The sequence below is a fragment of the Ranitomeya variabilis genome, chromosome 1 (genome assembly GCF_051348905.1).
Source record: "Ranitomeya variabilis isolate aRanVar5 chromosome 1, aRanVar5.hap1, whole genome shotgun sequence".
Classification (NCBI taxonomy): Eukaryota; Metazoa; Chordata; class Amphibia; order Anura; family Dendrobatidae; genus Ranitomeya; species Ranitomeya variabilis.
This window is the reverse complement of record NC_135232.1, coordinates 771,255,476-771,277,671: the sequence shown is the minus strand read 5'-3', so window position 1 is coordinate 771,277,671 and position 22,196 is coordinate 771,255,476. Positions and strand designations below refer to the sequence as shown.

The 22,196-nt window shown below is 47.9% G+C and overlaps 71 pseudogenes; all 71 read right to left on the bottom strand.

Annotated features, from left to right (window-relative positions):
• Nucleotides 1-78: 78 nt before the first annotated feature.
• LOC143798386 (5S ribosomal RNA) lies at nt 79-197 on the bottom strand (annotated as a pseudogene).
• Nucleotides 198-274: 77 nt separating this feature from the next.
• LOC143800209 (5S ribosomal RNA) lies at nt 275-393 on the bottom strand (annotated as a pseudogene).
• A 251-nt stretch (nt 394-644) lies between these two features.
• LOC143797994 (5S ribosomal RNA) lies at nt 645-763 on the bottom strand (annotated as a pseudogene).
• Nucleotides 764-840: 77 nt separating this feature from the next.
• On the bottom strand, nt 841-959 carry LOC143800208 (5S ribosomal RNA; annotated as a pseudogene).
• A 250-nt stretch (nt 960-1,209) lies between these two features.
• On the bottom strand, nt 1,210-1,328 carry LOC143797844 (5S ribosomal RNA; annotated as a pseudogene).
• Nucleotides 1,329-1,405: 77 nt separating this feature from the next.
• Nucleotides 1,406-1,524, bottom strand: LOC143800207 (5S ribosomal RNA; annotated as a pseudogene).
• Nucleotides 1,525-1,784: 260 nt separating this feature from the next.
• On the bottom strand, nt 1,785-1,903 carry LOC143797843 (5S ribosomal RNA; annotated as a pseudogene).
• A 77-nt stretch (nt 1,904-1,980) lies between these two features.
• On the bottom strand, nt 1,981-2,099 carry LOC143800667 (5S ribosomal RNA; annotated as a pseudogene).
• A 246-nt stretch (nt 2,100-2,345) lies between these two features.
• Nucleotides 2,346-2,464, bottom strand: LOC143798385 (5S ribosomal RNA; annotated as a pseudogene).
• A 77-nt stretch (nt 2,465-2,541) lies between these two features.
• LOC143800206 (5S ribosomal RNA) lies at nt 2,542-2,660 on the bottom strand (annotated as a pseudogene).
• A 250-nt stretch (nt 2,661-2,910) lies between these two features.
• Nucleotides 2,911-3,029, bottom strand: LOC143797842 (5S ribosomal RNA; annotated as a pseudogene).
• A 454-nt stretch (nt 3,030-3,483) lies between these two features.
• LOC143797841 (5S ribosomal RNA) lies at nt 3,484-3,602 on the bottom strand (annotated as a pseudogene).
• A 77-nt stretch (nt 3,603-3,679) lies between these two features.
• On the bottom strand, nt 3,680-3,798 carry LOC143800205 (5S ribosomal RNA; annotated as a pseudogene).
• A 257-nt stretch (nt 3,799-4,055) lies between these two features.
• On the bottom strand, nt 4,056-4,174 carry LOC143797840 (5S ribosomal RNA; annotated as a pseudogene).
• Nucleotides 4,175-4,617: 443 nt separating this feature from the next.
• On the bottom strand, nt 4,618-4,736 carry LOC143798384 (5S ribosomal RNA; annotated as a pseudogene).
• A 77-nt stretch (nt 4,737-4,813) lies between these two features.
• Nucleotides 4,814-4,932, bottom strand: LOC143800203 (5S ribosomal RNA; annotated as a pseudogene).
• Nucleotides 4,933-5,189: 257 nt separating this feature from the next.
• On the bottom strand, nt 5,190-5,308 carry LOC143797838 (5S ribosomal RNA; annotated as a pseudogene).
• Nucleotides 5,309-5,752: 444 nt separating this feature from the next.
• LOC143798382 (5S ribosomal RNA) lies at nt 5,753-5,871 on the bottom strand (annotated as a pseudogene).
• Nucleotides 5,872-5,948: 77 nt separating this feature from the next.
• LOC143800202 (5S ribosomal RNA) lies at nt 5,949-6,067 on the bottom strand (annotated as a pseudogene).
• A 251-nt stretch (nt 6,068-6,318) lies between these two features.
• LOC143798710 (5S ribosomal RNA) lies at nt 6,319-6,437 on the bottom strand (annotated as a pseudogene).
• Nucleotides 6,438-6,514: 77 nt separating this feature from the next.
• Nucleotides 6,515-6,633, bottom strand: LOC143800201 (5S ribosomal RNA; annotated as a pseudogene).
• Nucleotides 6,634-6,892: 259 nt separating this feature from the next.
• LOC143797836 (5S ribosomal RNA) lies at nt 6,893-7,011 on the bottom strand (annotated as a pseudogene).
• A 76-nt stretch (nt 7,012-7,087) lies between these two features.
• Nucleotides 7,088-7,206, bottom strand: LOC143800666 (5S ribosomal RNA; annotated as a pseudogene).
• A 246-nt stretch (nt 7,207-7,452) lies between these two features.
• Nucleotides 7,453-7,571, bottom strand: LOC143798381 (5S ribosomal RNA; annotated as a pseudogene).
• Nucleotides 7,572-7,648: 77 nt separating this feature from the next.
• LOC143800200 (5S ribosomal RNA) lies at nt 7,649-7,767 on the bottom strand (annotated as a pseudogene).
• A 251-nt stretch (nt 7,768-8,018) lies between these two features.
• On the bottom strand, nt 8,019-8,137 carry LOC143797835 (5S ribosomal RNA; annotated as a pseudogene).
• A 77-nt stretch (nt 8,138-8,214) lies between these two features.
• LOC143800198 (5S ribosomal RNA) lies at nt 8,215-8,333 on the bottom strand (annotated as a pseudogene).
• Nucleotides 8,334-8,593: 260 nt separating this feature from the next.
• On the bottom strand, nt 8,594-8,712 carry LOC143797834 (5S ribosomal RNA; annotated as a pseudogene).
• Nucleotides 8,713-8,789: 77 nt separating this feature from the next.
• On the bottom strand, nt 8,790-8,908 carry LOC143800197 (5S ribosomal RNA; annotated as a pseudogene).
• A 257-nt stretch (nt 8,909-9,165) lies between these two features.
• Nucleotides 9,166-9,284, bottom strand: LOC143797833 (5S ribosomal RNA; annotated as a pseudogene).
• A 443-nt stretch (nt 9,285-9,727) lies between these two features.
• Nucleotides 9,728-9,846, bottom strand: LOC143798380 (5S ribosomal RNA; annotated as a pseudogene).
• A 77-nt stretch (nt 9,847-9,923) lies between these two features.
• On the bottom strand, nt 9,924-10,042 carry LOC143800196 (5S ribosomal RNA; annotated as a pseudogene).
• Nucleotides 10,043-10,293: 251 nt separating this feature from the next.
• On the bottom strand, nt 10,294-10,412 carry LOC143798709 (5S ribosomal RNA; annotated as a pseudogene).
• A 77-nt stretch (nt 10,413-10,489) lies between these two features.
• LOC143800195 (5S ribosomal RNA) lies at nt 10,490-10,608 on the bottom strand (annotated as a pseudogene).
• A 260-nt stretch (nt 10,609-10,868) lies between these two features.
• Nucleotides 10,869-10,987, bottom strand: LOC143797832 (5S ribosomal RNA; annotated as a pseudogene).
• Nucleotides 10,988-11,064: 77 nt separating this feature from the next.
• On the bottom strand, nt 11,065-11,183 carry LOC143800194 (5S ribosomal RNA; annotated as a pseudogene).
• Nucleotides 11,184-11,429: 246 nt separating this feature from the next.
• Nucleotides 11,430-11,548, bottom strand: LOC143798379 (5S ribosomal RNA; annotated as a pseudogene).
• Nucleotides 11,549-11,625: 77 nt separating this feature from the next.
• On the bottom strand, nt 11,626-11,744 carry LOC143800193 (5S ribosomal RNA; annotated as a pseudogene).
• A 248-nt stretch (nt 11,745-11,992) lies between these two features.
• Nucleotides 11,993-12,111, bottom strand: LOC143797831 (5S ribosomal RNA; annotated as a pseudogene).
• Nucleotides 12,112-12,188: 77 nt separating this feature from the next.
• On the bottom strand, nt 12,189-12,307 carry LOC143800192 (5S ribosomal RNA; annotated as a pseudogene).
• A 258-nt stretch (nt 12,308-12,565) lies between these two features.
• LOC143797830 (5S ribosomal RNA) lies at nt 12,566-12,684 on the bottom strand (annotated as a pseudogene).
• Nucleotides 12,685-13,126: 442 nt separating this feature from the next.
• On the bottom strand, nt 13,127-13,245 carry LOC143800494 (5S ribosomal RNA; annotated as a pseudogene).
• Nucleotides 13,246-13,502: 257 nt separating this feature from the next.
• LOC143798378 (5S ribosomal RNA) lies at nt 13,503-13,621 on the bottom strand (annotated as a pseudogene).
• Nucleotides 13,622-13,698: 77 nt separating this feature from the next.
• Nucleotides 13,699-13,817, bottom strand: LOC143800191 (5S ribosomal RNA; annotated as a pseudogene).
• A 251-nt stretch (nt 13,818-14,068) lies between these two features.
• Nucleotides 14,069-14,187, bottom strand: LOC143797829 (5S ribosomal RNA; annotated as a pseudogene).
• A 77-nt stretch (nt 14,188-14,264) lies between these two features.
• Nucleotides 14,265-14,383, bottom strand: LOC143800190 (5S ribosomal RNA; annotated as a pseudogene).
• Nucleotides 14,384-14,642: 259 nt separating this feature from the next.
• LOC143797828 (5S ribosomal RNA) lies at nt 14,643-14,761 on the bottom strand (annotated as a pseudogene).
• A 443-nt stretch (nt 14,762-15,204) lies between these two features.
• LOC143798377 (5S ribosomal RNA) lies at nt 15,205-15,323 on the bottom strand (annotated as a pseudogene).
• A 77-nt stretch (nt 15,324-15,400) lies between these two features.
• LOC143800189 (5S ribosomal RNA) lies at nt 15,401-15,519 on the bottom strand (annotated as a pseudogene).
• A 251-nt stretch (nt 15,520-15,770) lies between these two features.
• On the bottom strand, nt 15,771-15,889 carry LOC143798708 (5S ribosomal RNA; annotated as a pseudogene).
• A 77-nt stretch (nt 15,890-15,966) lies between these two features.
• LOC143800187 (5S ribosomal RNA) lies at nt 15,967-16,085 on the bottom strand (annotated as a pseudogene).
• Nucleotides 16,086-16,344: 259 nt separating this feature from the next.
• Nucleotides 16,345-16,463, bottom strand: LOC143797826 (5S ribosomal RNA; annotated as a pseudogene).
• Nucleotides 16,464-16,539: 76 nt separating this feature from the next.
• Nucleotides 16,540-16,658, bottom strand: LOC143800664 (5S ribosomal RNA; annotated as a pseudogene).
• Nucleotides 16,659-16,904: 246 nt separating this feature from the next.
• On the bottom strand, nt 16,905-17,023 carry LOC143798376 (5S ribosomal RNA; annotated as a pseudogene).
• A 77-nt stretch (nt 17,024-17,100) lies between these two features.
• On the bottom strand, nt 17,101-17,219 carry LOC143800186 (5S ribosomal RNA; annotated as a pseudogene).
• A 251-nt stretch (nt 17,220-17,470) lies between these two features.
• LOC143797825 (5S ribosomal RNA) lies at nt 17,471-17,589 on the bottom strand (annotated as a pseudogene).
• A 77-nt stretch (nt 17,590-17,666) lies between these two features.
• Nucleotides 17,667-17,785, bottom strand: LOC143800185 (5S ribosomal RNA; annotated as a pseudogene).
• Nucleotides 17,786-18,042: 257 nt separating this feature from the next.
• Nucleotides 18,043-18,161, bottom strand: LOC143797824 (5S ribosomal RNA; annotated as a pseudogene).
• A 443-nt stretch (nt 18,162-18,604) lies between these two features.
• Nucleotides 18,605-18,723, bottom strand: LOC143798375 (5S ribosomal RNA; annotated as a pseudogene).
• A 77-nt stretch (nt 18,724-18,800) lies between these two features.
• Nucleotides 18,801-18,919, bottom strand: LOC143800184 (5S ribosomal RNA; annotated as a pseudogene).
• Nucleotides 18,920-19,170: 251 nt separating this feature from the next.
• Nucleotides 19,171-19,289, bottom strand: LOC143798707 (5S ribosomal RNA; annotated as a pseudogene).
• A 77-nt stretch (nt 19,290-19,366) lies between these two features.
• Nucleotides 19,367-19,485, bottom strand: LOC143800183 (5S ribosomal RNA; annotated as a pseudogene).
• Nucleotides 19,486-19,745: 260 nt separating this feature from the next.
• On the bottom strand, nt 19,746-19,864 carry LOC143797823 (5S ribosomal RNA; annotated as a pseudogene).
• A 76-nt stretch (nt 19,865-19,940) lies between these two features.
• LOC143800663 (5S ribosomal RNA) lies at nt 19,941-20,059 on the bottom strand (annotated as a pseudogene).
• Nucleotides 20,060-20,305: 246 nt separating this feature from the next.
• On the bottom strand, nt 20,306-20,424 carry LOC143798374 (5S ribosomal RNA; annotated as a pseudogene).
• A 77-nt stretch (nt 20,425-20,501) lies between these two features.
• Nucleotides 20,502-20,620, bottom strand: LOC143800182 (5S ribosomal RNA; annotated as a pseudogene).
• Nucleotides 20,621-20,871: 251 nt separating this feature from the next.
• LOC143797822 (5S ribosomal RNA) lies at nt 20,872-20,990 on the bottom strand (annotated as a pseudogene).
• A 77-nt stretch (nt 20,991-21,067) lies between these two features.
• On the bottom strand, nt 21,068-21,186 carry LOC143800181 (5S ribosomal RNA; annotated as a pseudogene).
• Nucleotides 21,187-21,432: 246 nt separating this feature from the next.
• Nucleotides 21,433-21,551, bottom strand: LOC143798373 (5S ribosomal RNA; annotated as a pseudogene).
• Nucleotides 21,552-21,628: 77 nt separating this feature from the next.
• On the bottom strand, nt 21,629-21,747 carry LOC143800180 (5S ribosomal RNA; annotated as a pseudogene).
• Nucleotides 21,748-22,007: 260 nt separating this feature from the next.
• On the bottom strand, nt 22,008-22,126 carry LOC143797820 (5S ribosomal RNA; annotated as a pseudogene).
• Nucleotides 22,127-22,196: the final 70 nt, after the last annotated feature.

Genomic DNA, 22,196 nt, shown 5'->3' with positions numbered 1-22,196 from the left:
AAATTGTTCACACCAGTGCGGCTCTTTTCAAGAGGAATACAATCGTTAGGGAAAGCTTGGATCAAAACGAAAAAACCAAGTCAACGGTACCAGGGATTCCCAGCCAGTCTCCCATGCTGGTACTTGCCTAGCCCCAAGCTGCTTAGCATTTGCGATCTGACGAGGGCAGGCACATTCAGCTTAGTGTGGCCATTGACCGATTGCTTTCGCGTCTGCTAGTCTTTTCAAGATGAAAACAATCGTAAGGGAAAGCTTTGAGAAAAACAAAATAGCAAGTCAACGGTACCGGGGATTCCCAGCCAGTCTCCCATGCCGGTACTTGCCCAGCCTCAAGCTGCTTAGCGTTTGCGATCTGACGAGGGCAGGCACATTCAGCTTAGAGTGGCCATTGACGGACAACTAGCACCACAGCGGGTCTTTTCAAGAGATATAAAATTGTAAGGGAAAGCTTTGATAAACCCCCCCCCCAAAAAAAAAAAAAAAAAAAGAAACTTGCCCAGCCTCAAGCTGCTTAGCATTTGCGATCTGACCAGAGCTGGCACATTCAGCTTAGAGTGGCCAATGACAGATTGTTCAAACCAGTGCGGCTCTTTTCAAGAGGAATACAATCGTCAGGGAAAGCTTGGATCAAAACGAAAAAACCAAGTCAACGGTACCAGGGATTCCCAGCCAGTCTCCCATGGTGGTACTTGCCTAGCCTCAAGCTGCTTAGCATTTGCGATCTGACGAGGGCAGGCACATTCAGCTTAGTGTGGCCATTGACCGATTGCTTTCGTGTCTGCTAGTCTTTTCAAGATGAAAACAATCGTAAGGGAAAGCTTTGAGAAAAACAAAATAGCAAGTCAACGGTACCGGGGATTCCCAGCCAGTCTCCCATGCCGGTACTTGCCCAGCCTCAAGCTGCTTAGCGTTTGCGATCTGACGAGGGCAGGCACATTCAGCTTAGAGTGGCCATTGACGGACAACTAGCACCACAGCGGGTCTTTTCAAGAGATATAAAATTGTAAGGGAAAGCTTTGATAAACCCCCCCCCCAAAAAAAAAAAAAAAAAAGAAACTTGCCCAGCCTCAAGCTGCTTAGCATTTGCGATCTAACCAGAGCTGGCACATTCAGCTTAGAGTGGCCAATGACAGATTGTTCACACCAGTGCGGCTCTTTTCAAGAGGAATACAATCGTCAGGGAAAGCTTGGATCAAAACGAAAAAACCAAGTCAACGGTACCAGGGATTCCCAGCCAGTCTCCCATGCTGGTACTTGCCTAGCCTCAAGCTGCTTAGCATTTGCGATCTGACGAGGGCAGGCACATTCAGCTTAGTGTGGCCATTGACCGATTGCTTTCGCGCCTGCTAGTCTTTTCAAGATGAAAACAATCGTAAGGGAAAGCTTTGAGAAAAACAAAATAGCAAGTCAACGGTACCGGGGATTCCCAGCCAGTCTCCCATGCCGGTACTTGCCCAGCCTCAAGCTGCTTAGCGTTTGCGATCTGACGAGGGCAGGCACATTCAGCTTAGAGTGGCCATTGACGGACAACTAGCACCACAGCGGGTCTTTTCAAGAGATATAAAATTGTAAGGGAAAGCTTTGATAAACCCCCCCCCCCCCAAAAAAAAAAAAAAAAAAGAAAAAAGAAACTTGCCCAGCCTCAAGCTGCTTAGCATTTGCGATCTGACCAGAGCTGGCACATTCAGCTTAGAGTGGCCAATGACAGATTGTTCAAACCAGTGCGGCTCTTTTCAAGAGGAATACAATCGTCAGGGAAAGCTTGGATCAAAACGAAAAAACCAAGTCAACGGTACCAGGGATTCCCAGCCAGTCTCCCATGCTGGTACTTGCCTAGCCTCAAGCTGCTTAGCATTTGCGATCTGACGAGGGCAGGCACATTCAGCTTAGTGTGGCCATTGACCGATTGCTTTCGCGTCTGCTAGTCTTTTCAAGATGAAAACAATCGTAAGGGAAAGCTTTGAGAAAAAAAAAATAGCAAGTCAACGGTACCGGGGATTCCCAGCCAGTCTCCCATGCCGGTACTTGCCCAGCCTCAAGCTGCTTAGCGTTTGCGATCTGACGAGGGCAGGCACATGCAGCTTAGAGTGGCCATTGACGGAAAACTAGCACCACAGCGGGTCTTTTCAAGAGATATAAAATTGTAAGGGAAAGCTTTGATAAACCCCCCCCCCAAAAAAAAAAAAAAGAAACTTGCCCAGCCTCAAGCTGCTTAGCATTTGCGATCTGACCAGAGCTGGCACATTCAGCTTAGAGTGGCCAATGACAAATTGTTCACACCAGTGCGGCTCTTTTCAAGAGGAATACAATCGTTAGGGAAAGCTTGGATCAAAACGAAAAAACCAAGTCAACGGTACCAGGGATTCCCAGCCAGTCTCCCATGCTGGTACTTGCCTAGCCCCAAGCTGCTTAGCATTTGCGATCTGACGAGGGCAGGCACATTCAGCTTAGTGTGGCCATTGACCGATTGCTTTCGCGTCTGCTAGTCTTTTCAAGATGAAAACAATCGTAAGGGAAAGCTTTGAGAAAAACAAAATAGCAAGTCAACGGTACCGGGGATTCCCAGCCAGTCTCCCATGCCGGTACTTGCCCAGCCTCAAGCTGCTTAGCGTTTGCGATCTGACGAGGGCAGGCACATTCAGCTTAGAGTGGCCATTGACGGACAACTAGCACCACAGCGGGTCTTTTCAAGAGATATAAAATTGTAAGGGAAAGCTTTGATAAACCCCCCCCCCCAAAAAAAAAAAAAAAAAGAAACTTGCCCAGCCTCAAGCTGCTTAGCATTTGCGATCTAACCAGAGCTGGCACATTCAGCTTAGAGTGGCCAATGACAGATTGTTCACACCAGTGCGGCTCTTTTCAAGAGGAATACAATCGTCAGGGAAAGCTTGGATCAAAACGAAAAAACCAAGTCAACGGTACCAGGGATTCCCAGCCAGTCTCCCATGCTGGTACTTGCCTAGCCTCAAGCTGCTTAGCATTTGCGATCTGACGAGGGCAGGCACATTCAGCTTAGTGTGGCCATTGACCGATTTCTTTCGCGTCTGCTAGTCTTTTCAAGATGAAAACAATCGTAAGGGAAAGCTTTGAGAAAAACAAAATAGCAAGTCAACGGTACCGGGGATTCCCAGCCAGTCTCCCATGCCGGTACTTGCCCAGCCTCAAGCTGCTTAGCGTTTGCGATTTGACGAGGGCAGGCACATTCAGCTTAGAGTGGCCATTGACGGACAACTAGCACCACAGCGGGTCTTTTCAAGAGATATAAAATTGTAAGGGAAAGCTTTGATAAACCCCCCCCCCCAAAAAAAAAAAAAAAAAAGAAAAAAGAAACTTGCCCAGCCTCAAGCTGCTTAGCATTTGCGATCTGACCAGAGCTGGCACATTCAGCTTAGAGTGGCCAATGACAGATTGTTCAAACCAGTGCGGCTCTTTTCAAGAGGAATACAATCGTCAGGGAAAGCTTGGATCAAAACGAAAAAACCAAGTCAACGGTACCAGGGATTCCCAGCCAGTCTCCCATGCTGGTACTTGCCTAGCCTCAAGCTGCTTAGCATTTGCGATCTGACGAGGGCAGGCACATTCAGCTTAGTGTGGCCATTGACCGATTGCTTTCGCGTCTGCTAGTCTTTTCAAGATGAAAACAATCGTAAGGGAAAGCTTTGAGAAAAACAAAATAGCAAGTCAACGGTACCGGGGATTCCCAGCCAGTCTCCCATGCCGGTACTTGCCCAGCCTCAAGCTGCTTAGCGTTTGCGATCTGACGAGGGCAGGCACATTCAGCTTAGAGTGGCCATTGACGGACAACTAGCACCACAGCGGGTCTTTTCAAGAGATATAAAATTGTAAGGCAAAGCTTTGATAAACCCCCCCCCCAAAAAAAAAAAAAAAAAAGAAAAAAGAAACTTGCCCAGCCTCAAGCTGCTTAGCATTTGCGATCTGACCAGAGCTGGCACATTCAGCTTAGAGTGGCCAATGACAGATTGTTCAAACCAGTGCGGCTCTTTTCAAGAGGAATACAATCGTCAGGGAAAGCTTGGATCAAAACGAAAAAACCAAGTCAACGGTACCAGGGATTCCCAGCCAGTCTCCCATGCTGGTACTTGCCTAGCCTCAAGCTGCTTAGCATTTGCGATCTGACGAGGGCAGGCACATTCAGCTTAGTGTGGCCATTGACCGATTGCTTTCGCGTCTGCTAGTCTTTTCAAGATGAAAACAATCGTAAGGGAAAGCTTTGAGAAAAAAAAAATAGCAAGTCAGCGGTACCGGGGATTCCCAGCCAGTCTCCCATGCCGGTACTTGCCCAGCCTCAAGCTGCTTAGCGTTTGCGATCTGACGAGGGCAGGCACATGCAGCTTAGAGTGGCCATTGACGGAAAACTAGCACCACAGCGGGTCTTTTCAAGAGATATAAAATTGTAAGGGAAAGCTTTGATAAACCCCCCCCCCCAAAAAAAAAAAAAAGAAACTTGCCCAGCCTCAAGCTGCTTAGCATTTGCGATCTGACCAGAGCTGGCACATTCAGCTTAGAGTGGCCAATGACAAATTGTTCACACCAGTGCGGCTCTTTTCAAGAGGAATACAATCGTTAGGGAAAGCTTGGATCAAAACGAAAAAACCAAGTCAACGGTACCAGGGATTCCCAGCCAGTCTCCCATGCTGGTACTTGCCTAGCCCCAAGCTGCTTAGCATTTGCGATCTGACGAGGGCAGGCACATTCAGCTTAGTGTGGCCATTGACCGATTGCTTTCGCGTCTGCTAGTCTTTTCAAGATGAAAACAATCGTAAGGGAAAGCTTTGAGAAAAACAAAATAGCAAGTCAACGGTACCGGGGATTCCCAGCCAGTCTCCCATGCCGGTACTTGCCCAGCCTCAAGCTGCTTAGCGTTTGCGATCTGACGAGGGCAGGCACATTCAGCTTAGAGTGGCCATTGACGGACAACTAGCACCACAGCGGGTCTTTTCAAGAGATATAAAATTGTAAGGCAAAGCTTTGATAAACCCCCCCCCCAAAAAAAAAAAAAAAAAAGAAAAAAGAAACTTGCCCAGCCTCAAGCTGCTTAGCATTTGCGATCTGACCAGAGCTGGCACATTCAGCTTAGAGTGGCCAATGACAGATTGTTCAAACCAGTGCGGCTCTTTTCAAGAGGAATACAATCGTCAGGGAAAGCTTGGATCAAAACGAAAAAACCAAGTCAACGGTACCAGGGATTCCCAGCCAGTCTCCCATGCTGGTACTTGCCTAGCCTCAAGCTGCTTAGCATTTGCGATCTGACGAGGGCAGGCACATTCAGCTTAGTGTGGCCATTGACCGATTGCTTTCGCGTCTGCTAGTCTTTTCAAGATGAAAACAATCGTAAGGGAAAGCTTTGAGAAAAAAAAAATAGCAAGTCAGCGGTACCGGGGATTCCCAGCCAGTCTCCCATGCCGGTACTTGCCCAGCCTCAAGCTGCTTAGCGTTTGCGATCTGACGAGGGCAGGCACATGCAGCTTAGAGTGGCCATTGACGGAAAACTAGCACCACAGCGGGTCTTTTCAAGAGATATAAAATTGTAAGGGAAAGCTTTGATAAACCCCCCCCCCCAAAAAAAAAAAAAAAGAAACTTGCCCAGCCTCAAGCTGCTTAGCATTTGCGATCTGACCAGAGCTGGCACATTCAGCTTAGAGTGGCCAATGACAAATTGTTCACACCAGTGCGGCTCTTTTCAAGAGGAATACAATCGTTAGGGAAAGCTTGGATCAAAACGAAAAAACCAAGTCAACGGTACCAGGGATTCCCAGCCAGTCTCCCATGCTGGTACTTGCCTAGCCCCAAGCTGCTTAGCATTTGCGATCTGACGAGGGCAGGCACATTCAGCTTAGTGTGGCCATTGACCGATTGCTTTCGCGTCTGCTAGTCTTTTCAAGATGAAAACAATCGTAAGGGAAAGCTTTGAGAAAAACAAAATAGCAAGTCAACGGTACCGGGGATTCCCAGCCAGTCTCCCATGCCGGTACTTGCCCAGCCTCAAGCTGCTTAGCGTTTGCGATCTGACGAGGGCAGGCACATTCAGCTTAGAGTGGCCATTGACGGACAACTAGCACCACAGCGGGTCTTTTCAAGAGATATAAAATTGTAAGGAAAAGCTTTGATAAACCCCCCCCCCAAAAAAAAAAAAAAAAAAAGAAACTTGCCCAGCCTCAAGCTGCTTAGCATTTGCGATCTAACCAGAGCTGGCACATTCAGCTTAGAGTGGCCAATGACAGATTGTTCACACCAGTGCGGCTCTTTTCAAGAGGAATACAATCGTCAGGGAAAGCTTGGATCAAAACGAAAAAACCAAGTCAACGGTACCAGGGATTCCCAGCCAGTCTCCCATGCTGGTACTTGCCTAGCCTCAAGCTGCTTAGCATTTGCGATCTGACGAGGGCAGGCACATTCAGCTTAATGTGGCCATTGACCGATTGTTTTCGCGCCTGCTAGTCTTTTCAAGATGAAAACAATCGTAAGGGAAAGCTTTGAGAAAAACAAAATAGCAAGTCAACGGTACCGGGGATTCCCAGCCAGTCTCCCATGCCGGTACTTGCCCAGCCTCAAGCTGCTTAGCGTTTGCGATCTGACGAGGGCAGGCACATTCAGCTTAGAGTGGCCATTGACGGACAACTAGCACCACAGCGGGTCTTTTCAAGAGATATAAAATTGTAAGGGAAAGCTTTGATAAACCCCCCCCCCCCAAAAAAAAAAAAAAAAAAGAAAAAAGAAACTTGCCCAGCCTCAAGCTGCTTAGCATTTGCGATCTGACCAGAGCTGGCACATTCAGCTTAGAGTGGCCAATGACAGATTGTTCAAACCAGTGCGGCTCTTTTCAAGAGGAATACAATCGTCAGGGAAAGCTTGGATCAAAACGAAAAAACCAAGTCAACGGTACCAGGGATTCCCAGCCAGTCTCCCATGCTGGTACTTGCCTAGCCTCAAGCTGCTTAGCATTTGCGATCTGACGAGGGCAGGCACATTCAGCTTAGTGTGGCCATTGACCGATTGCTTTCGCGTCTGCTAGTCTTTTCAAGATGAAAACAATCGTAAGGGAAAGCTTTGAGAAAAAAAAATAGCAAGTCAACGGTACCGGGGATTCCCAGCCAGTCTCCCATGCCGGTACTTGCCCAGCCTCAAGCTGCTTAGCGTTTGCGATCTGACGAGGGCAGGCACATGCAGCTTAGAGTGGCCATTGACGGAAAACTAGCACCACAGCGGGTCTTTTCAAGAGATATAAAATTGTAAGGGAAAGCTTTGATAAACCCCCCCCCCAAAAAAAAAAAAAAGAAACTTGCCCAGCCTCAAGCTGCTTAGCATTTGCGATCTGACCAGAGCTGGCACATTCAGCTTAGAGTGGCCAATGACAAATTGTTCACACCAGTGCGGCTCTTTTCAAGAGGAATACAATCGTTAGGGAAAGCTTGGATCAAAACGAAAAAACCAAGTCAACGGTACCAGGGATTCCCAGCCAGTCTCCCATGCTGGTACTTGCCTAGCCCCAAGCTGCTTAGCATTTGCGATCTGACGAGGGCAGGCACATTCAGCTTAGTGTGGCCATTGACCGATTGCTTTCGCGTCTGCTAGTCTTTTCAAGATGAAAACAATCGTAAGGGAAAGCTTTGAGAAAAACAAAATAGCAAGTCAACGGTACCGGGGATTCCCAGCCAGTCTCCCATGCCGGTACTTGCCCAGCCTCAAGCTGCTTAGCGTTTGCGATCTGACGAGGGCAGGCACATTCAGCTTAGAGTGGCCATTGACGGACAACTAGCACCACAGCGGGTCTTTTCAAGAGATATAAAATTGTAAGGGAAAGCTTTGATAAACCCCCCCCCCCAAAAAAAAAAAAAAAAAAGAAACTTGCCCAGCCTCAAGCTGCTTAGCATTTGCGATCTAACCAGAGCTGGCACATTCAGCTTAGAGTGGCCAATGACAGATTGTTCACACCAGTGCGGCTCTTTTCAAGAGGAATACAATCGTCAGGGAAAGCTTGGATCAAAACGAAAAAACCAAGTCAACGGTACCAGGGATTCCCAGCCAGTCTCCCATGCTGGTACTTGCCTAGCCTCAAGCTGCTTAGCATTTGCGATCTGACGAGGGCAGGCACATTCAGCTTAGTGTGGCCATTGACCGATTGCTTTCGCGCCTGCTAGTCTTTTCAAGATGAAAACAATCGTAAGGGAAAGCTTTGAGAAAAACAAAATAGCAAGTCAACGGTACCGGGGATTCCCAGCCAGTCTCCCATGCCGGTACTTGCCCAGCCTCAAGCTGCTTAGCGTTTGCGATCTGACGAGGGCAGGCACATTCAGCTTAGAGTGGCCATTGACGGACAACTAGCACCACAGCGGGTCTTTTCAAGAGATATAAAATTGTAAGGGAAAGCTTTGATAAACCCCCCCCCCCCAAAAAAAAAAAAAAAAAAAGAAAAAAGAAACTTGCCCAGCCTCAAGCTGCTTAGCATTTGCGATCTGACCAGAGCTGGCACATTCAGCTTAGAGTGGCCAATGACAGATTGTTCAAACCAGTGCGGCTCTTTTCAAGAGGAATACAATCGTCAGGGAAAGCTTGGATCAAAACGAAAAAACCAAGTCAACGGTACCAGGGATTCCCAGCCAGTCTCCCATGCTGGTACTTGCCTAGCCTCAAGCTGCTTAGCATTTGCGATCTGACGAGGGCAGGCACATTCAGCTTAGTGTGGCCATTGACCGATTGCTTTCGCGTCTGCTAGTCTTTTCAAGATGAAAACAATCGTAAGGGAAAGCTTTGAGAAAAACAAAATAGCAAGTCAACGGTACCGGGGATTCCCAGCCAGTCTCCCATGCCGGTACTTGCCCAGCCTCAAGCTGCTTAGCGTTTGCGATCTGACGAGGGCAGGCACATTCAGCTTAGAGTGGCCATTGACGGACAACTAGCACCACAGCGGGTCTTTTCAAGAGATATAAAATTGTAAGGCAAAGCTTTGATAAACCCCCCCCCCAAAAAAAAAAAAAAAAAAGAAAAAAGAAACTTGCCCAGCCTCAAGCTGCTTAGCATTTGCGATCTGACCAGAGCTGGCACATTCAGCTTAGAGTGGCCAATGACAGATTGTTCAAACCAGTGCGGCTCTTTTCAAGAGGAATACAATCGTCAGGGAAAGCTTGGATCAAAACGAAAAAACCAAGTCAACGGTACCAGGGATTCCCAGCCAGTCTCCCATGCTGGTACTTGCCTAGCCTCAAGCTGCTTAGCATTTGCGATCTGACGAGGGCAGGCACATTCAGCTTAGTGTGGCCATTGACCGATTGCTTTCGCGTCTGCTAGTCTTTTCAAGATGAAAACAATCGTAAGGGAAAGCTTTGAGAAAAAAAAAATAGCAAGTCAGCGGTACCGGGGATTCCCAGCCAGTCTCCCATGCCGGTACTTGCCCAGCCTCAAGCTGCTTAGCGTTTGCGATCTGACGAGGGCAGGCACATGCAGCTTAGAGTGGCCATTGACGGAAAACTAGCACCACAGCGGGTCTTTTCAAGAGATATAAAATTGTAAGGGAAAGCTTTGATAAACCCCCCCCCCCAAAAAAAAAAAAAAGAAACTTGCCCAGCCTCAAGCTGCTTAGCATTTGCGATCTGACCAGAGCTGGCACATTCAGCTTAGAGTGGCCAATGACAAATTGTTCACACCAGTGCGGCTCTTTTCAAGAGGAATACAATCGTTAGGGAAAGCTTGGATCAAAACGAAAAAACCAAGTCAACGGTACCAGGGATTCCCAGCCAGTCTCCCATGCTGGTACTTGCCTAGCCCCAAGCTGCTTAGCATTTGCGATCTGACGAGGGCAGGCACATTCAGCTTAGTGTGGCCATTGACCGATTGCTTTCGCGTCTGCTAGTCTTTTCAAGATGAAAACAATCGTAAGGGAAAGCTTTGAGAAAAACAAAATAGCAAGTCAACGGTACCGGGGATTCCCAGCCAGTCTCCCATGCCGGTACTTGCCCAGCCTCAAGCTGCTTAGCGTTTGCGATCTGACGAGGGCAGGCACATTCAGCTTAGAGTGGCCATTGACGGACAACTAGCACCACAGCGGGTCTTTTCAAGAGATATAAAATTGTAAGGAAAAGCTTTGATAAACCCCCCCCCCAAAAAAAAAAAAAAAAAAAGAAACTTGCCCAGCCTCAAGCTGCTTAGCATTTGCGATCTAACCAGAGCTGGCACATTCAGCTTAGAGTGGCCAATGACAGATTGTTCACACCAGTGCGGCTCTTTTCAAGAGGAATACAATCGTCAGGGAAAGCTTGGATCAAAACGAAAAAACCAAGTCAACGGTACCAGGGATTCCCAGCCAGTCTCCCATGCTGGTACTTGCCTAGCCTCAAGCTGCTTAGCATTTGCGATCTGACGAGGGCAGGCACATTCAGCTTAATGTGGCCATTGACCGATTGTTTTCGCGCCTGCTAGTCTTTTCAAGATGAAAACAATCGTAAGGGAAAGCTTTGAGAAAAACAAAATAGCAAGTCAACGGTACCGGGGATTCCCAGCCAGTCTCCCATGCCGGTACTTGCCCAGCCTCAAGCTGCTTAGCGTTTGCGATCTGACGAGGGCAGGCACATTCAGCTTAGAGTGGCCATTGACGGACAACTAGCACCACAGCGGGTCTTTTCAAGAGATATAAAATTGTAAGGGAAAGCTTTGATAAACCCCCCCCCCCCAAAAAAAAAAAAAAAAAAAGAAAAAAGAAACTTGCCCAGCCTCAAGCTGCTTAGCATTTGCGATCTGACCAGAGCTGGCACATTCAGCTTAGAGTGGCCAATGACAGATTGTTCAAACCAGTGCGGCTCTTTTCAAGAGGAATACAATCGTCAGGGAAAGCTTGGATCAAAACGAAAAAACCAAGTCAACGGTACCAGGGATTCCCAGCCAGTCTCCCATGCTGGTACTTGCCTAGCCTCAAGCTGCTTAGCATTTGCGATCTGACGAGGGCAGGCACATTCAGCTTAGTGTGGCCATTGACCGATTGCTTTCGCGTCTGCTAGTCTTTTCAAGATGAAAACAATCGTAAGGGAAAGCTTTAAGAAAAAAAAAATAGCAAGTCAACGGTACCGGGGATTCCCAGCCAGTCTCCCATGCCGGTACTTGCCCAGCCTCAAGCTGCTTAGCGTTTGCGATCTGACGAGGGCAGGCACATTCAGCTTAGAGTGGCCATTGACGGACAACTAGCACCACAGCTGGTCTTTTCAAGAGATATAAAATTGTAAGGGAAAGCTTTGATAACCCCCCCCCCCCAAAAAAAAAAAAAGAAACTTGCCCAGCCTCAAGCTGCTTAGCATTTGCGATCTGACCAGAGCTGGCACATTCAGCTTAGAGTGGCCAATGACAAATTGTTCACACCAGTGCGGCTCTTTTCAAGAGGAATACAATCGTTAGGGAAAGCTTGGATCAAAACGAAAAAACCAAGTCAACGGTACCAGGGATTCCCAGCCAGTCTCCCATGCTGGTACTTGCCTAGCCCCAAGCTGCTTAGCATTTGCGATCTGACGAGGGCAGGCACATTCAGCTTAGTGTGGCCATTGACCGATTGCTTTCGCGTCTGCTAGTCTTTTCAAGATGAAAACAATCGTAAGGGAAAGCTTTGAGAAAAACAAAATAGCAAGTCAACGGTACCGGGGATTCCCAGCCAGTCTCCCATGCCGGTACTTGCCCAGCCTCAAGCTGCTTAGCGTTTGCGATCTGACGAGGGCAGGCACATTCAGCTTAGAGTGGCCATTGACGGACAACTAGCACCACAGCGGGTCTTTTCAAGAGATATAAAATTGTAAGGGAAAGCTTTGATAAACCCCCCCCCCCAAAAAAAAAAAAAAAGAAACTTGCCCAGCCTCAAGCTGCTTAGCATTTGCGATCTAACCAGAGCTGGCACATTCAGCTTAGAGTGGCCAATGACAGATTGTTCACACCAGTGCGGCTCTTTTCAAGAGGAATACAATCGTCAGGGAAAGCTTGGATCAAAACGAAAAAACCAAGTCAACGGTACCAGGGATTCCCAGCCAGTCTCCCATGCTGGTACTTGCCTAGCCTCAAGCTGCTTAGCATTTGCGATCTGACGAGGGCAGGCACATTCAGCTTAGTGTGGCCATTGACCGATTGCTTTCGCGTCTGCTAGTCTTTTCAAGATGAAAACAATCGTAAGGGAAAGCTTTGAGAAAAACAAAATAGCAAGTCAACGGTACCGGGGATTCCCAGCCAGTCTCCCATGCCGGTACTTGCCCAGCCTCAAGCTGCTTAGCGTTTGCGATCTGACGAGGGCAGGCACATTCAGCTTAGAGTGGCCATTGACGGACAACTAGCACCACAGCGGGTCTTTTCAAGAGATATAAAATTGTAAGGGAAAGCTTTGATAAACCCCCCCCCCAAAAAAAAAAAAAAAAAAAGAAAAAAGAAACTTGCCCAGCCTCAAGCTGCTTAGCATTTGCGATCTGACCAGAGCTGGCACATTCAGCTTAGAGTGGCCAATGACAGATTGTTCAAACCAGTGCGGCTCTTTTCAAGAGGAATACAATCGTCAGGGAAAGCTTGGATCAAAACGAAAAAACCAAGTCAACGGTACCAGGGATTCCCAGCCAGTCTCCCATGCTGGTACTTGCCTAGCCTCAAGCTGCTTAGCATTTGCGATCTGACGAGGGCAGGCACATTCAGCTTAGTGTGGCCATTGACCGATTGCTTTCGCGTCTGCTAGTCTTTTCAAGATGAAAACAATCGTAAGGGAAAGCTTTGAGAAAAAAAAAATAGCAAGTCAACGGTATCGGGGATTCCCAGCCAGTCTCCCATGCCGGTACTTGCCCAGCCTCAAGCTGCTTAGCGTTTGCGATCTGACGAGGGCAGGCACATTCAGCTTAGAGTGGCCATTGACGGACAACTAGCACCACAGCGGGTCTTTTCAAGAGATATAAAATTGTAAGGGAAAGCTTTGATAAACCCCCCCCCCCAAAAAAAAAAAAAGAAACTTGTCCAGCCTCAAGCTGCTTAGCATTTGCGATCTAACCAGAGCTGGCACATTCAGCTTAGAGTGGCCAATGACAAATTGTTCACACCAGTGCGGCTCTTTTCAAGAGGAATACAATCGTCAGGGAAAGCTTGGATCAAAACGAAAAAACCAAGTCAACGGTACCAGGGATTCCCAGCCAGTCTCCCATGCTGGTACTTGCCTAGCCTCAAGCTGCTTAGCATTTGCGATCTGACGAGGGCAGGCACATTCAGCTTAGTGTGGACATTGACGGACAACTAGCACCACAGCGGGTCTTTTCAAGAGATATAAAATTGTAAGGGAAAGCTTTGATAAACCCCCCCCCCAAAAAAAAAAAAAAAAAAGAAAAAAGAAACTTGCCCAGCCTCAAGCTGCTTAGCATTTGCGATCTGACCAGAGCTGGCACATTCAGCTTAGAGTGGCCAATGACAGATTGCTCAAACCAGTGCGGCTCTTTTCAAGAGGAATACAATCGTCAGGGAAAGCTTGGATCAAAACGAAAAAACCAAGTCAACGGTACCAGGGATTCCCAGCCAGTCTCCCATGCTGGTACTTGCCTAGCCCCAAGCTGCTTAGCATTTGCGATCTGACGAGGGCAGGCACATTCAGCTTAGTGTGGCCATTGACCGATTGCTTTCGCGTCTGCTAGTCTTTTCAAGATGAAAACAATCGTAAGGGAAAGCTTTGAGAAAAACAAAATAGCAAGTCAACGGTACCGGGGATTCCCAGCCAGTCTCCCATGCCGGTACTTGCCCAGCCTCAAGCTGCTTAGCGTTTGCGATCTGACGAGGGCAGGCACATTCAGCTTAGAGTGGCCATTGACGGACAACTAGCACCACAGCGGGTCTTTTCAAGAGATATAAAATTGTAAGGGAAAGCTTTGATAAACCCCCCCCCCAAAAAAAAAAAAAAAAAAAGAAACTTGCCCAGCCTCAAGCTGCTTAGCATTTGCGATCTAACCAGAGCTGGCACATTCAGCTTAGAGTGGCCAATGACAGATTGTTCACACCAGTGCGGCTCTTTTCAAGAGGAATACAATCGTCAGGGAAAGCTTGGATCAAAACGAAAAAACCAAGTCAACGGTACCAGGGATTCCCAGCCAGTCTCCCATGCTGGTACTTGCCTAGCCTCAAGCTGCTTAGCATTTGCGATCTGACGAGGGCAGGCACATTCAGCTTAGTGTGGCCATTGACCGATTGTTTTCGCGCCTGCTAGTCTTTTCAAGATGAAAACAATCGTAAGGGAAAGCTTTGAGAAAAACAAAATAGCAAGTCAACGGTACCGGGGATTCCCAGCCAGTCTCCCATGCCGGTACTTGCCCAGCCTCAAGCTGCTTAGCGTTTGCGATCTGACGAGGGCAGGCACATTCAGCTTAGAGTGGCCATTGACGGACAACTAGCACCACAGCGGGTCTTTTCAAGAGATATAAAATTGTAAGGGAAAGCTTTGATAAACCACCCCCCGCCAAAAAAAAAAAAAAAAAAGAAAAAAGAAACTTGCCCAGCCTCAAGCTGCTTAGCATTTGCGATCTGACCAGAGCTGGCACATTCAGCTTAGAGTGGCCAATGACAGATTGTTCAAACCAGTGCGGCTCTTTTCAAGAGGAATACAATCGTCAGGGAAAGCTTGGATCAAAACGAAAAAACCAAGTCAACGGTACCAGGGATTCCCAGCCAGTCTCCCATGCTGGTACTTGCCTAGCCTCAAGCTGCTTAGCATTTGCGATCTGACGAGGGCAGGCACATTCAGCTTAGTGTGGCCATTGACCGATTGCTTTCGCGTCTGCTAGTCTTTTCAAGATGAAAACAATCGTAAGGGAAAGCTTTGAGAAAAAAAAAATAGCAAGTCAGCGGTACCGGGGATTCCCAGCCAGTCTCCCATGCCGGTACTTGCCCAGCCTCAAGCTGCTTAGCGTTTGCGATCTGACGAGGGCAGGCACATGCAGCTTAGAGTGGCCATTGACGGAAAACTAGCACCACAGCGGGTCTTTTCAAGAGATATAAAATTGTAAGGGAAAGCTTTGATAAACCCCCCCCCCCCAAAAAAAAAAAAAGAAACTTGCCCAGCCTCAAGCTGCTTAGCATTTGCGATCTGACCAGAGCTGGCACATTCAGCTTAGAGTGGCCAATGACAAATTGTTCACACCAGTGCGGCTCTTTTCAAGAGGAATACAATCGTTAGGGAAAGCTTGGATCAAAACGAAAAAACCAAGTCAACGGTACCAGGGATTCCCAGCCAGTCTCCCATGCTGGTACTTGCCTAGCCCCAAGCTGCTTAGCATTTGCGATCTGACGAGGGCAGGCACATTCAGCTTAGTGTGGCCATTGACCGATTGCTTTCGCGTCTGCTAGTCTTTTCAAGATGAAAACAATCGTAAGGGAAAGCTTTGAGAAAAACAAAATAGCAAGTCAACGGTACCGGGGATTCCCAGCCAGTCTCCCATGCCGGTACTTGCCCAGCCTCAAGCTGCTTAGCGTTTGCGATCTGACGAGGGCAGGCACATTCAGCTTAGAGTGGCCATTGACGGACAACTAGCACCACAGCGGGTCTTTTCAAGAGATATAAAATTGTAAGGAAAAGCTTTGATAAACCCCCCCCCCAAAAAAAAAAAAAAAAAAAGAAACTTGCCCAGCCTCAAGCTGCTTAGCATTTGCGATCTAACCAGAGCTGGCACATTCAGCTTAGAGTGGCCAATGACAGATTGTTCACACCAGTGCGGCTCTTTTCAAGAGGAATACAATCGTCAGGGAAAGCTTGGATCAAAACGAAAAAACCAAGTCAACGGTACCAGGGATTCCCAGCCAGTCTCCCATGCTGGTACTTGCCTAGCCTCAAGCTGCTTAGCATTTGCGATCTGACGAGGGCAGGCACATTCAGCTTAATGTGGCCATTGACCGATTGTTTTCGCGCCTGCTAGTCTTTTCAAGATGAAAACAATCGTAAGGGAAAGCTTTGAGAAAAACAAAATAGCAAGTCAACGGTACCGGGGATTCCCAGCCAGTCTCCCATGCCGGTACTTGCCCAGCCTCAAGCTGCTTAGCGTTTGCGATCTGACGAGGGCAGGCACATTCAGCTTAGAGTGGCCATTGACGGACAACTAGCACCACAGCGGGTCTTTTCAAGAGATATAAAATTGTAAGGGAAAGCTTTGATAAACCCCCCCCCCCCAAAAAAAAAAAAAAAAAAGAAAAAAGAAACTTGCCCAGCCTCAAGCTGCTTAGCATTTGCGATCTGACCAGAGCTGGCACATTCAGCTTAGAGTGGCCAATGACAGATTGTTCAAAGCAGTGCGGCTCTTTTCAAGAGGAATACAATCGTCAGGGAAAGCTTGGATCAAAACGAAAAAACCAAGTCAACGGTACCAGGGATTCCCAGCCAGTCTCCCATGCTGGTACTTGCCTAGCCTCAAGCTGCTTAGCATTTGCGATCTGACGAGGGCAGGCACATTCAGCTTAGTGTGGCCATTGACCGATTGCTTTCGCGTCTGCTAGTCTTTTCAAGATGAAAACAATCGTAAGGGAAAGCTTTGAGAAAAAAAAATAGCAAGTCAACGGTACCGGGGATTCCCAGCCAGTCTCCCATGCCGGTACTTGCCCAGCCTCAAGCTGCTTAGCGTTTGCGATCTGACGAGGGCAGGCACATGCAGCTTAGAGTGGCCATTGACGGAAAACTAGCACCACAGCGGGTCTTTTCAAGAGATATAAAATTGTAAGGGAAAGCTTTGATAAACCCCCCCCCCAAAAAAAAAAAAAAGAAACTTGCCCAGCCTCAAGCTGCTTAGCATTTGCGATCTGACCAGAGCTGGCACATTCAGCTTAGAGTGGCCAATGACAAATTGTTCACACCAGTGCGGCTCTTTTCAAGAGGAATACAATCGTTAGGGAAAGCTTGGATCAAAACGAAAAAACCAAGTCAACGGTACCAGGGATTCCCAGCCAGTCTCCCATGCTGGTACTTGCCTAGCCCCAAGCTGCTTAGCATTTGCGATCTGACGAGGGCAGGCACATTCAGCTTAGTGTGGCCATTGACCGATTGCTTTCGCGTCTGCTAGTCTTTTCAAGATGAAAACAATCGTAAGGGAAAGCTTTGAGAAAAACAAAATAGCAAGTCAACGGTACCGGGGATTCCCAGCCAGTCTCCCATGCCGGTACTTGCCCAGCCTCAAGCTGCTTAGCGTTTGCGATCTGACGAGGGCAGGCACATTCAGCTTAGAGTGGCCATTGACGGACAACTAGCACCACAGCGGGTCTTTTCAAGAGATATAAAATTGTAAGGGAAAGCTTTGATAAACCCCCCCCCCCAAAAAAAAAAAAAAAAAAGAAACTTGCCCAGCCTCAAGCTGCTTAGCATTTGCGATCTGACCAGAGCTGGCACATTCAGCTTAGAGTGGCCAATGACAGATTGTTCAAACCAGTGCGGCTCTTTTCAAGAGGAATACAATCGTCAGGGAAAGCTTGGATCAAAACGAAAAAACCAAGTCAACGGTACCAGGGATTCCCAGCCAGTCTCCCATGCTGGTACTTGCCTAGCCTCAAGCTGCTTAGCATTTGCGATCTGACGAGGGCAGGCACATTCAGCTTAGTGTGGCCATTGACCGATTGCTTTCGCGTCTGCTAGTCTTTTCAAGATGAAAACAATCGTAAGGGAAAGCTTTGAGAAAAACAAAATAGCAAGTCAACGGTACCGGGGATTCCCAGCCAGTCTCCCATGCCGGTACTTGCCCAGCCTCAAGCTGCTTAGCGTTTGCGATCTGACGAGGGCAGGCACATTCAGCTTAGAGTGGCCATTGACGGACAACTAGCACCACAGCGGGTCTTTTCAAGAGATATAAAATTGTAAGGCAAAGCTTTGATAAACCCCCCCCCCAAAAAAAAAAAAAAAAAAGAAAAAAGAAACTTGCCCAGCCTCAAGCTGCTTAGCATTTGCGATCTGACCAGAGCTGGCACATTCAGCTTAGAGTGGCCAATGACAGATTGTTCAAACCAGTGCGGCTCTTTTCAAGAGGAATACAATCGTCAGGGAAAGCTTGGATCAAAACGAAAAAACCAAGTCAACGGTACCAGGGATTCCCAGCCAGTCTCCCATGCTGGTACTTGCCTAGCCTCAAGCTGCTTAGCATTTGCGATCTGACGAGGGCAGGCACATTCAGCTTAGTGTGGCCATTGACCGATTGCTTTCGCGTCTGCTAGTCTTTTCAAGATGAAAACAATCGTAAGGGAAAGCTTTGAGAAAAAAAAAATAGCAAGTCAGCGGTACCGGGGATTCCCAGCCAGTCTCCCATGCCGGTACTTGCCCAGCCTCAAGCTGCTTAGCGTTTGCGATCTGACGAGGGCAGGCACATGCAGCTTAGAGTGGCCATTGACGGAAAACTAGCACCACAGCGGGTCTTTTCAAGAGATATAAAATTGTAAGGGAAAGCTTTGATAAACCCCCCCCCCCAAAAAAAAAAAAAAGAAACTTGCCCAGCCTCAAGCTGCTTAGCATTTGCGATCTGACCAGAGCTGGCACATTCAGCTTAGAGTGGCCAATGACAAATTGTTCACACCAGTGCGGCTCTTTTCAAGAGGAATACAATCGTTAGGGAAAGCTTGGATCAAAACGAAAAAACCAAGTCAACGGTACCAGGGATTCCCAGCCAGTCTCCCATGCTGGTACTTGCCTAGCCCCAAGCTGCTTAGCATTTGCGATCTGACGAGGGCAGGCACATTCAGCTTAGTGTGGCCATTGACCGATTGCTTTCGCGTCTGCTAGTCTTTTCAAGATGAAAACAATCGTAAGGGAAAGCTTTGAGAAAAACAAAATAGCAAGTCAACGGTACCGGGGATTCCCAGCCAGTCTCCCATGCCGGTACTTGCCCAGCCTCAAGCTGCTTAGCGTTTGCGATCTGACGAGGGCAGGCACATTCAGCTTAGAGTGGCCATTGACGGACAACTAGCACCACAGCGGGTCTTTTCAAGAGATATAAAATTGTAAGGAAAAGCTTTGATAAACCCCCCCCCCAAAAAAAAAAAAAAAAAAAGAAACTTGCCCAGCCTCAAGCTGCTTAGCATTTGCGATCTAACCAGAGCTGGCACATTCAGCTTAGAGTGGCCAATGACAGATTGTTCACACCAGTGCGGCTCTTTTCAAGAGGAATACAATCGTCAGGGAAAGCTTGGATCAAAACGAAAAAACCAAGTCAACGGTACCAGGGATTCCCAGCCAGTCTCCCATGCTGGTACTTGCCTAGCCTCAAGCTGCTTAGCATTTGCGATCTGACGAGGGCAGGCACATTCAGCTTAATGTGGCCATTGACCGATTGTTTTCGCGCCTGCTAGTCTTTTCAAGATGAAAACAATCGTAAGGGAAAGCTTTGAGAAAAACAAAATAGCAAGTCAACGGTACCGGGGATTCCCAGCCAGTCTCCCATGCCGGTACTTGCCCAGCCTCAAGCTGCTTAGCGTTTGCGATCTGACGAGGGCAGGCACATTCAGCTTAGAGTGGCCATTGACGGACAACTAGCACCACAGCGGGTCTTTTCAAGAGATATAAAATTGTAAGGGAAAGCTTTGATAAACCCCCCCCCCCCAAAAAAAAAAAAAAAAAAAGAAAAAAGAAACTTGCCCAGCCTCAAGCTGCTTAGCATTTGCGATCTGACCAGAGCTGGCACATTCAGCTTAGAGTGGCCAATGACAGATTGTTCAAACCAGTGCGGCTCTTTTCAAGAGGAATACAATCGTCAGGGAAAGCTTGGATCAAAACGAAAAAACCAAGTCAACGGTACCAGGGATTCCCAGCCAGTCTCCCATGCTGGTACTTGCCTAGCCTCAAGCTGCTTAGCATTTGCGATCTGACGAGGGCAGGCACATTCAGCTTAGTGTGGCCATTGACCGATTGCTTTCGCGTCTGCTAGTCTTTTCAAGATGAAAACAATCGTAAGGGAAAGCTTTGAGAAAAAAAAATAGCAAGTCAACGGTACCGGGGATTCCCAGCCAGTCTCCCATGCCGGTACTTGCCCAGCCTCAAGCTGCTTAGCGTTTGCGATCTGACGAGGGCAGGCACATGCAGCTTAGAGTGGCCATTGACGGAAAACTAGCACCACAGCGGGTCTTTTCAAGAGATATAAAATTGTAAGGGAAAGCTTTGATAAACCCCCCCCCCAAAAAAAAAAAAAAGAAACTTGCCCAGCCTCAAGCTGCTTAGCATTTGCGATCTGACCAGAGCTGGCACATTCAGCTTAGAGTGGCCAATGACAAATTGTTCACACCAGTGCGGCTCTTTTCAAGAGGAATACAATCGTTAGGGAAAGCTTGGATCAAAACGAAAAAACCAAGTCAACGGTACCAGGGATTCCCAGCCAGTCTCCCATGCTGGTACTTGCCTAGCCCCAAGCTGCTTAGCATTTGCGATCTGACGAGGGCAGGCACATTCAGCTTAGTGTGGCCATTGACCGATTGCTTTCGCGTCTGCTAGTCTTTTCAAGATGAAAACAATCGTAAGGGAAAGCTTTGAGAAAAACAAAATAGCAAGTCAACGGTACCGGGGATTCCCAGCCAGTCTCCCATGCCGGTACTTGCCCAGCCTCAAGCTGCTTAGCGTTTGCGATCTGACGAGGGCAGGCACATTCAGCTTAGAGTGGCCATTGACGGACAACTAGCACCACAGCGGGTCTTTTCAAGAGATATAAAATTGTAAGGGAAAGCTTTGATAAACCCCCCCCCCCAAAAAAAAAAAAAAAAAAGAAACTTGCCCAGCCTCAAGCTGCTTAGCATTTGCGATCTAACCAGAGCTGGCACATTCAGCTTAGAGTGGCCAATGACAGATTGTTCACACCAGTGCGGCTCTTTTCAAGAGGAATACAATCGTCAGGGAAAGCTTGGATCAAAACGAAAAAACCAAGTCAACGGTACCAGGGATTCCCAGCCAGTCTCCCATGCTGGTACTTGCCTAGCCTCAAGCTGCTTAGCATTTGCGATCTGACGAGGGCAGGCACATTCAGCTTAGTGTGGCCATTGACCGATTGCTTTCGCGCCTGCTAGTCTTTTCAAGATGAAAACAATCGTAAGGGAAAGCTTTGAGAAAAACAAAATAGCAAGTCAACGGTACCGGGGATTCCCAGCCAGTCTCCCATGCCGGTACTTGCCCAGCCTCAAGCTGCTTAGCGTTTGCGATCTGACGAGGGCAGGCACATTCAGCTTAGAGTGGCCATTGACGGACAACTAGCACCACAGCTGGTCTTTTCAAGAGATATAAAATTGTAAGGGAAAGCTTTGATAACCCCCCCCCCCAAAAAAAAAAAAAAGAAACTTGCCCAGCCTCAAGCTGCTTAGCATTTGCGATCTGACCAGAGCTGGCACATTCAGCTTAGAGTGGCCAATGACAAATTGTTCACACCAGTGCGGCTCTTTTCAAGAGGAATACAATCGTTAGGGAAAGCTTGGATCAAAACGAAAAAACCAAGTCAACGGTACCAGGGATTCCCAGCCAGTCTCCCATGCTGGTACTTGCCTAGCCCCAAGCTGCTTAGCATTTGCGATCTGACGAGGGCAGGCACATTCAGCTTAGTGTGGCCATTGACCGATTGCTTTCGCGTCTGCTAGTCTTTTCAAGATGAAAACAATCGTAAGGGAAAGCTTTGAGAAAAACAAAATAGCAAGTCAACGGTACCGGGGATTCCCAGCCAGTCTCCCATGCCGGTACTTGCCCAGCCTCAAGCTGCTTAGCGTTTGCGATCTGACGAGGGCAGGCACATTCAGCTTAGAGTGGCCATTGACGGACAACTAGCACCACAGCGGGTCTTTTCAAGAGATATAAAATTGTAAGGGAAAGCTTTGATAAAACCCCCCCCCCCAAAAAAAAAAAAAAAAAAAGAAAAAAGAAACTTGCCCAGCCTCAAGCTGCTTAGCATTTGCGATCTGACCAGAGCTGGCACATTCAGCTTAGAGTGGCCAATGACAGATTGTTCAAACCAGTGCGGCTCTTTTCAAGAGGAATACAATCGTCAGGGAAAGCTTGGATCAAAACGAAAAAACCAAGTCAACGGTACCAGGGATTCCCAGCCAGTCTCCCATGCTGGTACTTGCCTAGCCTCAAGCTGCTTAGCATTTGCGATCTGACGAGGGCAGGCACATTCAGCTTAGTGTGGCCATTGACCGATTGCTTTCGCGTCTGCTAGTCTTTTCAAGATGAAAACAATCGTAAGGGAAAGCTTTGAGAAAAAAAA